The 16,559-nt window shown below is 44.1% G+C and overlaps 1 protein-coding gene across 1 annotated transcript in view; it reads right to left on the reverse strand.

Moving 5' to 3' along the window:
• The window catches only part of PLCE1 (phospholipase C epsilon 1), a 218,087-nt gene extending 206,861 nt beyond the window's left edge, over window positions 1-11,226 (reverse strand). The window contains exon 1 of the mRNA XM_075841415.1: window positions 11,104-11,226. The gene's annotated coding sequence lies outside the window, so the exon portion shown is untranslated. The remainder of the gene's footprint in view (window positions 1-11,103) is intronic.
• Window positions 11,227-16,559: the final 5,333 nt, after the last annotated feature.

Raw genomic sequence — 16,559 nt, forward strand, 5'->3', positions numbered from 1 at the left:
TACCTCCATTTTTGACAGTACATTTTTATTTATTTTTTTAAGTATACATCTGATATTGGACACAGGCATGGACGCGTGGCAGGCAAACATGTCTCGAGTGCCGGCTGTGGCACACATGCCATAGGTTGCTGACCCCTGGGCTAGAGTTTCACTTCACTAATATTTACTTTGTTCTTGTAAATCCTTTTCTCTGCAAGTTCCCGTAATAAGGAAGAACCATGTACAGCTAACTTATTACCTTTTCACAAATAAAAATCTTTTTCCACCCACACTACCCATTTCACATGGCAGATAAAAGTGCATAACTTCCTTATCAAAAGTATTTGCACAGGAGAGAAATATGTAGAAGAGTGTTATAAATTAGTTGCTAAATAGTCCTGTTTTTTTTTTTATACTGAATATCTCCAAAAGCTAAAAACCTAAGATAGATATATATAGATTATGTAGAGAGAGAGAGAGATATAATAGAGGACTCCAACTGGCTTAGTCAAAAAGTAAATATTTATTCACCCAAACTGAGAAGGCGACGTTTCGACTCTACCATAGGGTCAAAACATAGCCTCAAGATGACTCTATGTTAGAGTCGAAACGTCACCTTCTCACTGAGCGAATAAATATTTACTATTTGACTAAGCCAGTTGGAGTGCCGCTCTTCTTGTGCTGTATTTTATAAAAGTATGGGTTTGGAGGTCAACCTAGTGAGTGGAGCGACAGTGTGGTTGCACTTTATTGGCACTACTTTTTTATAATATTGGTTCTCCTATATATGTGTGGTCATGACATGAATCTGATCACATGAAAAAGGCTCCTGTATTGAGCTGAAACGTCGTGTTTTGTATGGACCAATAAAGCACCTTTTTCTACCTTGCTTATACCTTGGAGTGCTGCCTGATTTTTGGACCATATATATATATATATATATATATATATATATATAACTACTGCTCGGGGACTCCAGTAGTGCTGCCGATGTCATTGAGCATCAGCTGATAATCTGCTCGGGAACTCCAGTGATAGGGAACCGCTAAATTGACCAAATTTGGACGTCGGGAGCAGTGCTGGAGTCCGTAGCAAAGCGCTAGCTGATTCTCTGCTCGGGACCCAAGCAATAGTCAGTGTGACATATCCTTACGGTCACGTTCACGAACAGCACATGAAGCAAGTCCTCAGTCACGCGGGTACGTGTTTGAGCGTCATCATTATTAGGAAAGCTCCAGGACTTCCGGGAACAATTCAGCAATTTGAACTGCACCATTTAGTACAGAATTTGAAGTACATTAGTAAGTTACTTAGTTTCACATAAATATATTATTGCAATGCAATTTTTGGTCCCCGGATAACCCCTTTAAAGGGGTTTTCGAAACGTATGAAAAACACATATGTTTGCATGAGGTTGCACAAAGCAGTGAAGATTTAAAATTCCTGCTGAAGAACAGGGCATCCTTAAATATTATCCATTTATGTGTTCAGCATGAAGTACAAGTTATAACTGAACACTTAAATAGCGTTAGACTTCCCACGGATCCATGTAAAGGGTTATTGAAACCTAAAGCCTTTATTTTTATTTCCTTAGATTTAATAAACATTAAAATGTAAGCCTATCATGCCATCCAATCCAATATATTACCCCCAGAAGTGTATTTTTTCATCCTTTTTCCTTGCAACACGTTCATCTGAGTTTGAGCAAATGTGGGCAGTACACACTTTGTCAACCAAACTGTGCTGCCTACTCCGTGCTCACTCCCGATGCTGCTAGATACACTATAGTACTAACAGTCTCGGGAGTAAACCATGCTGACCCCTCGTCTCAACCAGGCATTGTAAGCATGATTGAGACAATCTTATCTCGTTCTCCTCACAATCTTTGTTTGCACCTACACCGTTTTATCCCACTGGTTATCCACCATTTCAACCCCCCCTCTACAATCTGCCCCCACCTCACCCCCGTGCAGTCTGCTGTGCCTGTGCCGTTTTCCCCTTCTATTATAGAGGATGGTCCAGATCTCAGGAGTGCGCCAGCAGCGAATGTGCCGTGGCTCCTGACCCGGCCAACTCTCCATCTGTATTCAGATCTGTGGACAGCTCCAGGACATGCGCAATAGCTATGGAGCCGGCCACAGACCTGATTACAGCTGGAGAGCGTTGTCACCGCGTTTTGTCACTGTGAACTGTGATTCTGGTGTCATATGAAAGATTAGAATCTCTTTCATATGCCAACAGAACCGCTATTCTAGGTGTTCCACAGCCCAATACATGACTGTTTTAAGTGATCCCCTTCCCTCCAGTCTCAGTCTCTCACACTGTGTGAAGCAGCTTCATGCTGATAGGACAGCGTCAGAGGCTGTGAAGTAGCTCCACCTCAGGAGAGTCGCTGCTGTTTACACCCACTTGTCTAATAAAGGCTAATTTACATATTTAGAAATAAGCTCATAACTTTTAAAATAATAAATGTTTTGGGCCACAGTTTTCACTATTATATTAGGTAGGAGATAGGGCATTACTAAACTAAGGACAGTTCCCCTTTAAGTACAATATGGCAGATTTACTATGGTGTCAAAAAATGCACCAAATTTTGGCACATTTTATTTTAGACCAATATAAGAACAGATGTTTACGCCTCACTAGACACTTTTAGGACAGGAACACACAAGGCGTAAACACTGCAGATTTTCTGCAATGGATTTCATTGTGGAAAATCCACAGAGTATTATAGTACCAGCAATGTGGGTGAGATTTCAACAAATCTCATCCCCACACAGCAGAAAAAAAAAACGCACATAAATTGACCTGCGGTGCGGTTTTATCAGCCGCAGCATGCCAATTAACGCTGCGGAATCGCTGCTCTTGTGTTGTGGGTTTTCCCAATTGAATTCAATGGGTTGCTTAAACTCGCAAACAAATGTGTTGCGACATTTGTGGGGAATCACAGCGATTCCACCTGCAAAAAGTCACAAGAAAAAAAAAAAAAAGATCCTTACCCAGAGTTCACCGCTTCTTCTCATAGTATGGCCTCCTGGGATGATGTTTCATCCAATGGGACTGCTGCAGCCAAGACAATCAAAGGCTGCAGAGGTCACATGGTCTGCAACGTCATCCCAGGAGGCCAGACTACGCACAGAAGAGAGGTGCTGCTTTCCGTAGGGGAAATTGTGCCCAAAAAAAATGCACCACAATGCGGTGCGGTTTTTCGTGCACCATTCTCTGTGGTGTTCAGGGCGGATACACTGTGCAGCTTGACGCAGCATATCCGCCTTGAACATGCTGTGTGTGTTCCTACCCTTAAAGTGTATAGAAAAAATGGCCCGGTGTAAATGCACCAAATGAAAACTAAGCCAACCAAGAGTTGGTATAAGGAAAAGAAACGTGCCTAACACATCTAGTAGCATGTGCTAAATATATCATACAGGATGCGCCACTGTGATAAATTTGGCACGCCTTCAGACTGCCTGGTCTAAGTTTATGCTGTCTAAGGCCTCATGCACACGACCGTGTTCAGTTCATGATATACTTCAATGATCTTATAAGGTCCAATAAATCGGGGCGCAAACTTCCTGGACGGGACCTTAAGGCGCAAGTTCCTGGACGACAACCAGACCAAATCCCCGACGACAAACCGGGGGTTAGCAGAACGTCTACTATCCGCCTGAATCTTTTGTGCGCTCTGGGACGCCTCTAGGTTCTTCTGAACCTGGGCCCAGACAGTGCACAGTTCCCGATGAACATCCTCTACCTCAGGATTATTGGAACAACCAGGGGAGACGGAGGAGAACCTTGGGTTAAACCCGAAATTACAGAAAAACGGGGAGACCCCTGACGAGTTACTGACCCGGTTATTCAGGGAAAATTCAGCAAGGGGAAGGAATGAGACCCAATCGAATTGACAGTCAGAGATGAAACACCTTAAATATTGTTCCAGGGATTGGTTGGTCCTTTCCGTTTGGCCATTAGTTTCGGGATGGAAGGCGGAGGAGAAGGACAGATCAATCTCCAACTTTTTACAAAAAGCTCTCCAAAATAAGGAAACAAATTGTACCCCTCTGTCAGAAACGATATTGACTGGGGCCCCATGGAGACGCAGGATGTGTTTCACAAACAAAGAAGCTAACGTCTTGGCGTTAGGTAGCTTCTTAAGGGGCACAAAGTGGCACATCTTGCTGAAGCGGTCGACTACCACCCACACCACCGACTTGCCCTGAGATGGAGGCAAATCGGTGATAAAATCCATGGAGATATGGGTCCAAGGTCTCTGGGGAATGGGCAAGGAACGTAGTAGGCCCGCAAGTCGGGACCTAGGGGTTTTGGACCTAGCGCAAACCTCACAAGCGGCGACGTAAGCCCTAACGTCTTTAGGCAACCCAGGCCACCAATAGTTTCTGGTAATGAGGTGTTTGGTGCCCAAGATGCCAGGATGACCAGATAGAGCGGAGTCATGGTTTTCCCGGAGTACCCTCAGCCGGTATTGCAGGGGAACAAACAGTTTGTCCCCAGGGACGTTCCCGGGAGCTGCACCCTGATCAGCCGCGATATCAGAAGCTAAATCAGAATCCGTGGCAGAGACGATTATACCAGGGGGTAAAATACAAGCAGGATCCTTCTCGGAAGGAGGATTGGCCATGAAACTACGTGACAGAGCATCAGCCTTAATATTCTTGGACCCAGCCCTATAGGTAACCAAGAAATTAAATCTGGTAAAGAATAGTGCCCACCGAGCTTGTCTAGGATTAAGCCTCCGGGCCGATTCTAGGAAAACCAGATTCTTGTGATCCGTAAGGACCGTTACCTGGTGTCTGGCCCCCTCCAGGAAGTGCCGCCACTCCTCAAAAGCCCATTTAATGGCTAGAAGTTCGCGGTTGCCAATATCATAGTTACTCTCCGTGGGCAAAAACTTCCTAGAGAAGTAAGCACAGGGGCGGAGATGGGTGAGGGAGCTGGTACCCTGGGACAAGACGGCCCCCACTCCCACCTCGGAAGCGTCAACCTCCACAATAAATGGCTCCTCTTGGTTGGGCTGAATCAGCACGGGGGCCGAGATAAAGCACTTCTTGAGAGTCTCAAAGGCCTGGACGGCCTCAGGGGGCCAATGGAGGACATCAGCACCCTTGCGGGTAAGGTCCGTAAGAGGCTTAGCGACGACCGAGAAGTTGGCAATAAATCTCCTGTAATAGTTGGCGAACCCTAAAAAACACTGTAACGCCTTAAGGGAGGCAGGTTGGACCCATTCCGCCACAGCCTGAACCTTGGCAGGGTCCATGCGGAATTCATGAGGAGTGAGGATTTGCCCTAAAAATGGTATCTCCTGTACCCCAAAGACACATTTTTCAGTCTTAGCAAACAGATTATTCTCCCGAAGGACCTGGAGCACCTTCCTGACATGCTCCACGTGGGAGGACCAGTCCTTGGAAAACACCAGTATGTCATCAAGGTACACAACAAGAAAATTACCCAGGTACTCTCTCAGGATTTCATTAATAAAATTCTGGAAGACAGCAGGGGCATTACACAACCCAAAGGGCATGACCAGGTATTCGAAATGACCCTCGGGTGTGTTGAACGCAGTTTTCTACTCATCCCCCTCTTTGATGCGGATAAGGTTATATGCCCCCCGTAGATCGAACTTAGAAAACCATTGGGCTCCCTGAACCTGATTAAAAAGATCCGGAATCAAAGGAAGTGGGTACTGGTTCCTTACGGTGACCTTATTCAGGTTACGATAATCAATGCACGGCCTAAGACCACCATCCTTCTTCCCCACGAAGAAGAAGCCAGCACCTACAGGAGAAGTCGAGGGGCGAATGAAACCCTTGGCCAGGCATTCTTGGATATACACCCTCATAGCTTCACGTTCAGGACATGAAAGATTAAATATCCTACCCTTAGGAAGCTTGGCACCAGGCACCAAATCGATAGCGCAATCGTAATCTCTATGGGGGGGCAACACCTCGGAGGCCTCCTTAGAAAACACATCGGCGAAGTCCTGAACAAACTCAGGAAGCGTGTTTACCTCCTCCCGGGGAGAAATAGAGTTAACAGAAAGACATGACATAAGACATTCATTACCCCATTTGGTGAGATCCCCAGTATTCCAATCAAACGTGGGATTATGCAACTGCAACCAGGGAAGGCCTAAAACCAGATCAGACGATAATCCCTGCATCACCAGTACAGAGCACTGCTCCAAATGCATGGAGCCAACCAGGAGTTCAAAAACAGGAGTATGCTGAGTAAAATAACCATTAGCAAGGGGAGTTGAGTCGATTCCTACTACAGGGATAGGATAAGGTAAATCAATACAAGGCATCTTTAGAGACATAGCAAATTCCACAGACATGATATTAGCAGATGAGCCAGAATCCACGAAAGCACTGCCCGTGGCAGACCGGCCAGCAAACGAGACCTGAAAGGGAAGCAAAATTTTATTGCGTTTCACATTAACGGGAAATACCTGTGCGCCCAAGTGACCTCCCCGATGATCACTTAGGCGCGGAAGTTTTCCGGCTTCTTATTCTTGCGCCTGGGACAGGTGTTCAGTAGATGCTTGTCGTCCCCACAGTAGAAGCAGAGACCATTCATTCTGCGAAACTCCCTACGTTGTCGAGGGGACATGGAGGCCCCGAGTTGCATAGGTACCTCCGAGTCCTCCGTGGAGGGGCGAGGAGACGGGACCTCGGGGGGATCGCAGAAAAGTCAGAGGGGAGCACACTGAAGCGTTCTAGCTGACGTTCCCTGAGACGTCGGTCAAGTCGTACTGCTAGGGCCATAACCTGGTCAAGGGAGTCAGACGAGGGGTAGCTAACCAGCAGATCCTTCAGGGCGTCAGATAATCCTATCCTAAACTGGCACCTTAGGGCCGGATCGTTCCACTGAGAAGCTACGCACCACTTCCTAAAATCAGAACAGTTTTTCTGAACCGGTCTCCTACCCTGACGTAAGGTCACCAGCTGACTCTCGGCTAAAGCAGTCCTGTCAGTCTCGTCGTAAATGAGTCCGAGGGCAGAGAAAAAACGATCAACAGAGGAAAGTTCAGGGGCGTCAGGAGCCAAGGAGAAGGCCCACTCTTGGGGCCCTTCCTGGAGTCGGGATATGATGATACCCACCCGCTGGTTCTCGGAACCTGAGGAGTGGGGCTTTAGGCGGAAATACAGTCTGCAACTCTCCCGGAAGGAGAGAAACGTCTTACGGTCCCCTGAGAACCGGTCAGGTAACTTGAGGTCGGGTTCTAGAGGTGAGGGGCTTGTAATTATGTAATGGCAGAAAGGAGGTGAAGGGAAAGTGAGCCCTAATCTACCCACCGCCCTGTCCCTGCCTACTTGCAACGACCCGCCCTAGGCGACGAGGTACAACTGGGCGGCGGTCCCTACGCTGTCTAAGTGCACAGGAAAACAAACAGGGAACACGCAAGGGAAGGGGCGGTAGCCACGGAACGCCACAAGGAAACGGAGCGGCGAACGAAAGTCAGGACCAGGACGAAGTGAGTACACCCAAGCGGGCACGGAGACAGAAGCAAGCCAGGGGCAAAGCAAAGCAGGTCAAGCAGAACTGCAGCAAGGCAGAAGCACGGCAGAAGCAGGCTGGAGCAAGCAGCAGTGGGGCCAGGAATCCAAAAGAATTACAAGCACTAAGGGAGAGAACAGGGCAGGTAATAAAGGACAGGGGGCGGAGCTAACTCCGACAGACCAGGCCGCGATAGGCTCTCCCACTCCTGAGCCTGCCACCCTGGTTGGTGGGAGATGGTGTCAGTCGAACAGGTCTGGCCTCAGGTGTGGATTGATTAATCCCAGGAGTATACCTAGATGAAGTACCTGGCAGATCCCTAACATTTTAATGAGGTTTTAAGGTGACGCCATTCAACACCGAACACCGGACAGGTGTCTTCATTCGACCATATACATAAAAAACAGTGTGGTTTATAAACACAAAAAAAACGCCAAACAGACATAACTGATGTCATGAGTGGCAGTTACATAAGCCAATCAAAGGAGTATAAAACAAAACAGTTTAAAAGGGGCATACTAGTCCTTCTCAATCAATTAGAATATCATCAAAAAGTTAATTTCAGTAATTCAATTCAAAAAGTGAAACTCATTATTTCCATTCATTACACACAGAGAGATCTATTTCCAGCATTTTTATTTTTATTTTAATGTCAATGATTATGGTAACAGTTAATGAAAACCCAAAATTTAGTGTCTCCGAAAATTAGAATATTGGGTAAAAGTTGAAGATTGTAGACTTGTGGTGTCATACTCTAATCAGCTAATCAACACAAAACACCTGCAAAGGTTTCCTAAGCCTTTACAAGGACTGGTCTGCTGCTCAGTGGTCCAAAGTCCTGTTTTCAGATGAAAGTAAAGTGAAGTCAGGGACGACTTCTGGATCAGAATCTCCAGCCACAGTGCCGGGGATTCCGATTCAGGAGTAGGGGACCGCTCCTGGAGAAGTCCCTGACAACACTGTCCATATATGGACAGTGAAGTCAGGGACTTCTCCTGGAGCGGAATCCCCGGCCACAGCTTCGGCCGAAGCTGTGGCCGGGGATTAGGTATTCAGCTCGTACAGGGAGCAACAAAATACTCTCCTCCTCCTCCCATGCACTTCGAGGAGGAGAAGAGAGCGAGTGAGCGGCACAATGCACGGCCGTCACTCGGATCACATCTCCTTCCTCACAGGCTTCTTGCAGGTCGGGCTGTGGGCGGAGCTAACTGTGCAACTTCTTCGGAAAACACGTGGTGTACTCTCAACTGTGCCTCAGACACCACATCCTTGCCGATCATATATAAGATTACATTAGATGTGTATATATATATATATATATATATATAAAACTTAATTGAATCAAATTAAATAGTGAGTGAACCGTAATGTAGAAAATTACATTACATAAGCGGTATATATATATATATAAAACGTAGTATATACATATATAATAAAAACATAAATGGGTATATGCAATAGAGTAAAACCCACACATAAGTAGAGAGGTTGGGGTATACTTCACAGTGATGTCTCTATATACTCGTTGAGACCATGTGGCTGTAAGGGTATGTTCACATGCTAAGTCAAATACGTCTGAAAATACGGAGCTGTTTTCAAGGGAAAACAGCTCCTGATTTTCAGACGTTTTTTAAGCCACTCACGATTCCTGCAGTGTTTTTTACACCCGTTTTTGGAGCTGTTTTCTATAGCGTCTATGAAAAACGGCTCTAAAAACGTCCCAAGAAGTCACCTGCACTTCATTTTCGAGGCCGTTTTTTTAAGCGGCCGTCTTTTTTTAAAACGGCCGAGTAAAAAAATCGGCCCGTCAGAGCAGAACGCCGTTATTCCCATTGAAATCAATGGGCAGATGTTTGGAGGTGTTCTGCTTTCCGGTTTTTTGGGCGTTTACGGCCTGAAAAACGTCCATGTGAACATACCCTAAGCATGACAGCTTATAGATCCAAAAATGTTCCCGTTGTCTAAGTTTAGCAAATCTATTAGGGGTGGAAGCGACAATTTGTTCAATGGGTGTAACATTAATGCATTTAAAGTCATTGTTGTGAACAGACTAGTCTTTATTCACCTTCCCTTAGTAAACTTAGAAGAGCAGTGCCAACCAGCAAAGGCCTTGTTACACATTGGGGCAGATTTACTACTACTACACAGCATAAAACTAGAAAATGACAGGCAGAAACTGTGCCATACCACAGTGGCGCATGCTGTGTAAGGGTGCAGTCACAGGTGGCGTATATAAACGCTACAAAATCCGCAGCGGAATTACCTTTGAAGATTTTGTGGCAAAATGACTGCGGATTTCAGTGCAGAATTTAACACAGCATTGAAGTCTATGATGTAAATCCGCAATACATACAGAAAATACTGCGGAAAGTATTTCCACAGCCGAAAAATTCCTCACTGAAATGTAAACCATGTATGTGTTGCAGATTTGGTTTCCACCCATAGGAATACATGATGTACATTTCCGCTACGGAACTATATGCCACGCGTGACTTTGCCCTAATACAATTGGCGTCTCTTGCTAGACATGTTAGACACTTTTCGCTTCTTTACTCCACCTCTTGGTTGGCCTATTTTACGCCAATATTTAGTGCCAAACAAATGGAGCACGCCGTTAATAAATCTGGTTCATTTTAAGAACGCCCATTTTTATAGACGGTCGAGGAAGGCGCAAAAACATCTTATAAATTTGACCCATAGCATGATTTTGAACGAAATTTGTGCCAGATTTCTGGCGTGTTTTGCTTACTAAATCTCCTTCAGTATGTTTACTTCTACATGACTCATTTCTCTTTTTTTCCTGCAGCAATTTTCATAATTGCATCAAAACCGTGGCGAAAATTAAAAAAAAAAAACGAGACAAAACTGCAACAAAAAAATAAGTGTCATGTCATACCCTGATAAGCACAATAGTAAAACAAAACAGAAGGTGACAGGCCGCTGCTCACTATATTCTTTGCTGTGCTTTACAAGGGTCCATCCAGATGCTGAGGCGCGAGAAAAACCGCATCCGAAAGCCGCTTGCTGTAAAAACCGCACCAAATTGCGGGAAAAATACATCCAATTTCTAGATGTGATTTGTTGATGCAGTTTTCACCACATCGAAACTGTAACGTCTGAATAGACCCTAAATCTCCCTAGCTCTATTTTAATGAGTCTGCTTCGAGACACCTGTTTTGCATTAAAAATATCATATGCTTCCTTCTAATTTTGGCACAGGCTCTTGAAAGATAAACCATTTGATATCCACTGACTATATACTTTGTTGGAGTCTCACAATGGCTTTTACAGAAGTTGCCAAAAATTAGGACGGATCCGCAAATCCAAATTATTATGGAGGAATTAAAACAAACTTGCTGCTGTGCAATACTTAATATTGTAAGAAAAAAAAATAATCAAAGCTCAATTACATAACAGTAATTATAATAATAAATAATATTATTAGAACCACAATCATAGCTGTATCTTTTCCAGCCTGAAAATTACAATGTAGTTTTATTAGTAAAATTCTGCACGAGTAGTAAGAATAAAGGATTGAGAGTAAATTGTGTAAAGTACAAGGACAGCGCGCTTATGATTAATGATTCAGCAATATACTGCAGCGTCTCTTACCCTGGGGCTATACAGAGTACATGGTCTGCATGCATGTGTGATCTTGGGGTGAAGGCAGCCTCACAATTCTGCACTGCTGGTCACAAGCCATAGTATCCCTTGTGTTGTGAATGGGAGTTCAGCCTTGGTGTGTTACTGCCTCAATAATTGCTGGGCTGGGTGACCAGCCCTGACACTGCTGCCTCACAACATTGGAATGTCTGAGCTAACACTGTAGCTACCAGAGCGCTCACTAGTAGTGATCATCCTGCCAAGCCATGTGGACTGTGTGCAGATAATTGGGAGAGGACTAAACACTGGAGATATCCAATGCTGAAAATCAGGAGGGTGGGGGTATTTAATTATGTGTGGACCATTCTACAAGCCATCTGCGTGATTTAAAGTACTCAATAGCTGTACAGAGGCGGTCGTGCACCATATTTCTTTTAACCCTCTAAGGTTGGGGATACACAGGAGCGTTGCGACTTCTATTTCATTATTCGCTAAAAAGGTGCATGTGGCTATTTTGAATTTGTGCAATAGTCACAGAGTTTTATTATTTTACTGGACTTCAAAAATCTATGCTGTGCTTTTAGGTCCTGTGAAAATCTGATCCATAGTGGATTCTTTTATTCTGCTTTTGCTTTTAAATAATATATTTATAGGTCTTGTTAATGCTGTGCAGTTTTTGCATGCACTTTTTTTTCTCCTAGAACTAGAACTAGATCCAAAAATAGAGATGAATATGCCTTTCCGTCACACTCAGTAGACACTTTGCAGCTTTAATGCAGTTTTTTAAGCCAAAAGCCAGAGTATTGAAGCCCCGCGTCCTCTCCTTCACCAGAACATGGTTTTCCTTCCTTCCGAGGATAATGAGCCCCACAAGACCAGGCAGCTAACTCACAGAAGCAGCGTTCAAATCTACATATAGCAGGTTATATATATATATATATATATATATATATATATATAATAAGTCAACTGCGGGCATGCACCCCAGGAGGCGACTTTTGCTATGAGGACTTTTCAAGCACTAGATACAGCCCTGCTTCAGGTGATCTCCAGGGCCTCCTTCCTCTGAATGTTTTGACCACTCAGGGATCTGTCACACCAGTTCTGTTTTCCACCATCTTCACCTTTTCCCTCTCCACCCCTTGGACTTCGCTTTACTCTGAAGCCTCTTACCACAGTTCTCAGTGACTGTACATGGAGGATTTTTCCTTCAGATTCCGTATGAAATGAAAAGGAAAAAATAGTTGCATGCTCCATCGGACACCCTTTTTTGGACATATTCTCCCTAAGTAGCATTGTATCAAGGAGAGAATATCTGTAATATGGCGCCATATGGAGCACGATACAGCAGCACACAAGAGTGCTTACAGCTCTGTACCATGAAGCCACAGTCATTTTTACAAAATACGCAGACGTTTTTTTTTTTTAACTCCATGGTGGATAAGCAGTGCTAATGCCACATACCATTGAGGTGACAATAGTGCACAAAAGGAAAGTGAGGACAAATACTAATAGATTTGATATTTTATCATATTTTTCGATAAACTGAAAAATACACAACATTTTCTTAAGGCCTTATTCACACGAACGTGTTATACGTCCGTGCGCGCGTCGCACGGAGCTATGTTAGTGAATGGGGCCGTTCAGACTGTCAGTGAATTTCACGCAGCGTATGTGCGCTGCGTGAAACTCACGACATGTCCTATACTTGACTTGAAGTCAATAGGTGCGTGCAAATCACGCACAGCACATGGAAGCACTTCCGGGTGCCGCGCGTGATGCGCGCTACAGTAGTAAAATAAATGAATGAAAACAGAAAAGCACCTCGTGCTTTTCTGTTTGTAAACATAAAACCATGGTGTCATGATGATGCCGGCTGCGGGAAAATCACGCAGCCACGCACCATATGCTGATGCCACACGGACCTTTTGCACGCGCAAAACGCAGCGTTTTTTGCGCTCGCAAAACGGACACGTCCGTGTGAATAAAGCCTAAAGGGTTCCGGAATATGCTTGAGTTGGGAATACCCCTTTTATTAACTAAAGACAATTATGACTTATGGCCTATACTTTGACTTTTGCACAGTACTATGTGAAGACCACTGAGTTCCAGGCAGAAGCCACAATTGAGGATTTCACTGAATTGTTAATAAAATGAGAATCTGCCAATGATTTCTCCTCTTTACCCTTTTTCTTGCTTCAGCTACAACTCAATAGTTACTGCACACGGTGGCTCCATCAGAAACCCTGCATCACTTGCTAATGGGAATACTCTATAAGCCTTTAGGACCAGAGGACCTAAAGGGGAAGACGGCACAAAAAAACCAAGACAAAACCCTACATATTACAAAATGCTTTAATTTCTACTGCTCCACAACTGTAAGGGTATGTTCACATGGCTTATTTTCTGCCGTTTTTCGGGCTGTAAACGGCCTGAAAAATGGCCGAAAAGTCGGAAGCAGAACGCCTCCAAACCTCTGCCCATTGATTTCAATGGGAAAAACTGCGTTCTGTAACGACGGGCCTTTTTTTGCGTGGCTGTTTTGAAAAACGGCCGCGAAAAAGAGGTGCATGTCACTTTTTGAGATGTTCTTGGAGCCGTTTTTCATAGACCCTATAGAAAAACAGCTCCAAAAAGAGGCGTAAAAAAATCGCGAGTGGCATAAAAAACAATGGAGGAATCGTTGTTTTTTTCATTTTCTACCCCATAAATAATTTCTTTCCCGTTTCCTAGTACATTATATGGCACAATAAATAGTGCTACGAAAAACTACAACTCGTCCCGCAAAAATCAAGCCCTTACAGGACTATATTTATGGAAAAATGAAAATGTTATGGCTTTTGGAAGATGGGAAGGAAAAAATTAAAATGAAAATCTGAAAATTGTTTACGATGGGAAGGGGTTAAAACAGGGCAGGTTGTGTGGACAGTTGGAACATTAGGGTATGTGCACACACACTAATTACGTCCGTAATTGACGGACGTATTTCTGCCGCAAGTCCCGGACCGAACACAGTGCAGGGAGCCGGGCTCCTAGCATCATACTTATGTACGACGCTAGGAGTCCCTGCCTCGCTGCAGGACAACTCTCCCGTACTGAAAACATGATTACAGTACGGGACAGTTGTCCTGCAGCGAGGCAGGGACTCCTAGCATCGTATATAACTATGATGCTAGGAGCCCGGCTCCCTGCACTGTGTTCGGTCCGGTACTTGCGGCCGAAATACGTCCGTCAATTACGGACGTAATTAGTGTGTGTGCACATACCCTGAGTCTGATCAGGTTTTGTAATAATGCAAGCAAAGTTTTGTTTTTGCATATAAACTAGAGCCATTTGTGACATTCTGTAAGCCAAGGAAATAGTGTCATTTTTACGCCTATCCATCCGCTTAATTACTGTCAGCATTGGCTATTTGGAAAAACTGGCTGAACACATTCTAAATGAATTAAGTCAATTATACTCCTTTCTGACCCTAAATTTAACTACCCAAGTCCTAACTGAGCCAAAACATATCCATTTTACACGTGCATGACGTATCCTATTGAATTAAAATAATAAAAACAATTTAAGAAATATTATGAAAGGGTAATTAGGATGAGGTAAGTCTATAAAGCTGCACACAGTCCCCCGGTGACTTTGCTGTGATAGGATCAGTGAACGCTCTTATTTTTATTACAATGTTATTTTTTCTCCTCTTGCTTGAAACTGAAGTAGTAGAACACATAAGGTGCTTGTTTTACACCCTGATTCAAGCTCTCCAGGAAAAATGCAAGAATCCCAACAAACAATGACTCAATTCATAAGTACGGCACACAACCTCTCCTCTGTGTACCACTGCCAGCCATTATCTGCTGGAAGAAAGGCCGCTCACGACACAATCCGAGCAGTGAAAGGCTGCACACTTTACAGCTTTTCCATGGAAAATACTCTACTGAAGGTTTAGTTACTTGCAAGTCAGTGGAAATGAGAAGACCAGATGAATAAAATACAATTTCCAACACGTATATTAAAACAAATATTTAACAAATCTCCAGAGTATGAGAAATGATCTGACACCGATGACATCACTTTAATATTCAAAAATCACCCAGCATTTAGATGGTTTATTTATTTTTTATATTTTAAATTGACTTTTTTTCTTTCATGAGGAAAAAGTAGCAAGACCCGGGGTGTGGGTGGCAATTTCAAACCAAAGCCATAGACATCATTCCCCTGAATACACTGACGCTATAATATATACAAAATTAAACTAAAATTAAGATGATTTTTATGAACACCTATATTTAAAGGGACAGGCAGGTATACATATAATCTATTCAAGTGCTTTATTAGGTGCATCAAAGACAACTTTCTGCTAGAGGACCACTGGAGAACACAGAAATTATTGGGCGTCTGTAGATTTTATTAATCATAGTGTACTGCTACCCCTACAAAGTAGTTCTTCCAGGGATAACAGCTGATTGAGGGGTCCCAGCAGTGGGATGTTATGTGATCATCCTATGTGAAAACGTTTTAAATTGGATATTTGATGTAAAACACAGTAGATATGATATGGGCAAATTGGAATAAATCTAGAAGTATCTGGGTGCAGCTTGCCCAAATTATTACATTAAAGGGGAATTCCAATCATATACATTTGTCTTTTTCTATTGCAGTCTAGGGGAGAGCTGCCGATGTGAATTAGCGATCATGGGTCACAGGACCCCCATTCTACTGAGAGAAGCAAGTCCCACCTCTGGGACCCTCACCTATCAGGCTTTCGTGACCTATCCTGTAGATGATGAGAATACCCCTTAAAGCAGTAGTTCCATAATTTTCTGAGGCTGGGACCCACTTTTGGCCGAGACTTTAGTTTGGGACCCCCACTACTGTATTTAGCCACATTTCGTCTGATGTATATCATCTGTAGTTAAATGCCGATACTTAGCTCCATTCGAAAAATAAGTCCCTGCAACATTAAAAACAACAACAATTCTGCTGGCGGGAGATGGGGCGGGCTCAAGGTATCCTGCTGCTGTGCGTCGCTGATGCCCAACTATGGCTCCTGATGGTGAGTCATGTGGCCATCCGAGACGTAGCTAGCGGTTTAGCACAGGGGGTAAAAGACATCTGAGTGGGCCCATACGCAATGGGCCACCCACACAGTAAAATAATGACACCCTTAGTGCCCCCCACACAGTATAATGCCCTTATAGTTACCCCCACAAAGGATAATGCCCCTATAACTGCCCCCACACTGTGTAATGACCCTATAGCTGCCCCACACAGTATAATGCCCCTATAGTGCCTCCCAACATAGTATAATGCCCGTAAAGCTTCCGCCACACAGTATAATGACCTCATAGCTCCCCCCACACAGGCTAATGCCCCTATTGCTGCCCCCACACAGCATAATACCCGTATAGCTGACCCACACGCAGTTTATTGCCCCATAGCTGCCCCTACACAGAATTATGCTCCCATAG

Source organism: Rhinoderma darwinii, chromosome 11 (genome assembly GCF_050947455.1).
Source record: "Rhinoderma darwinii isolate aRhiDar2 chromosome 11, aRhiDar2.hap1, whole genome shotgun sequence".
In the NCBI taxonomy this organism is placed as follows: Eukaryota; Metazoa; Chordata; class Amphibia; order Anura; family Rhinodermatidae; genus Rhinoderma; species Rhinoderma darwinii.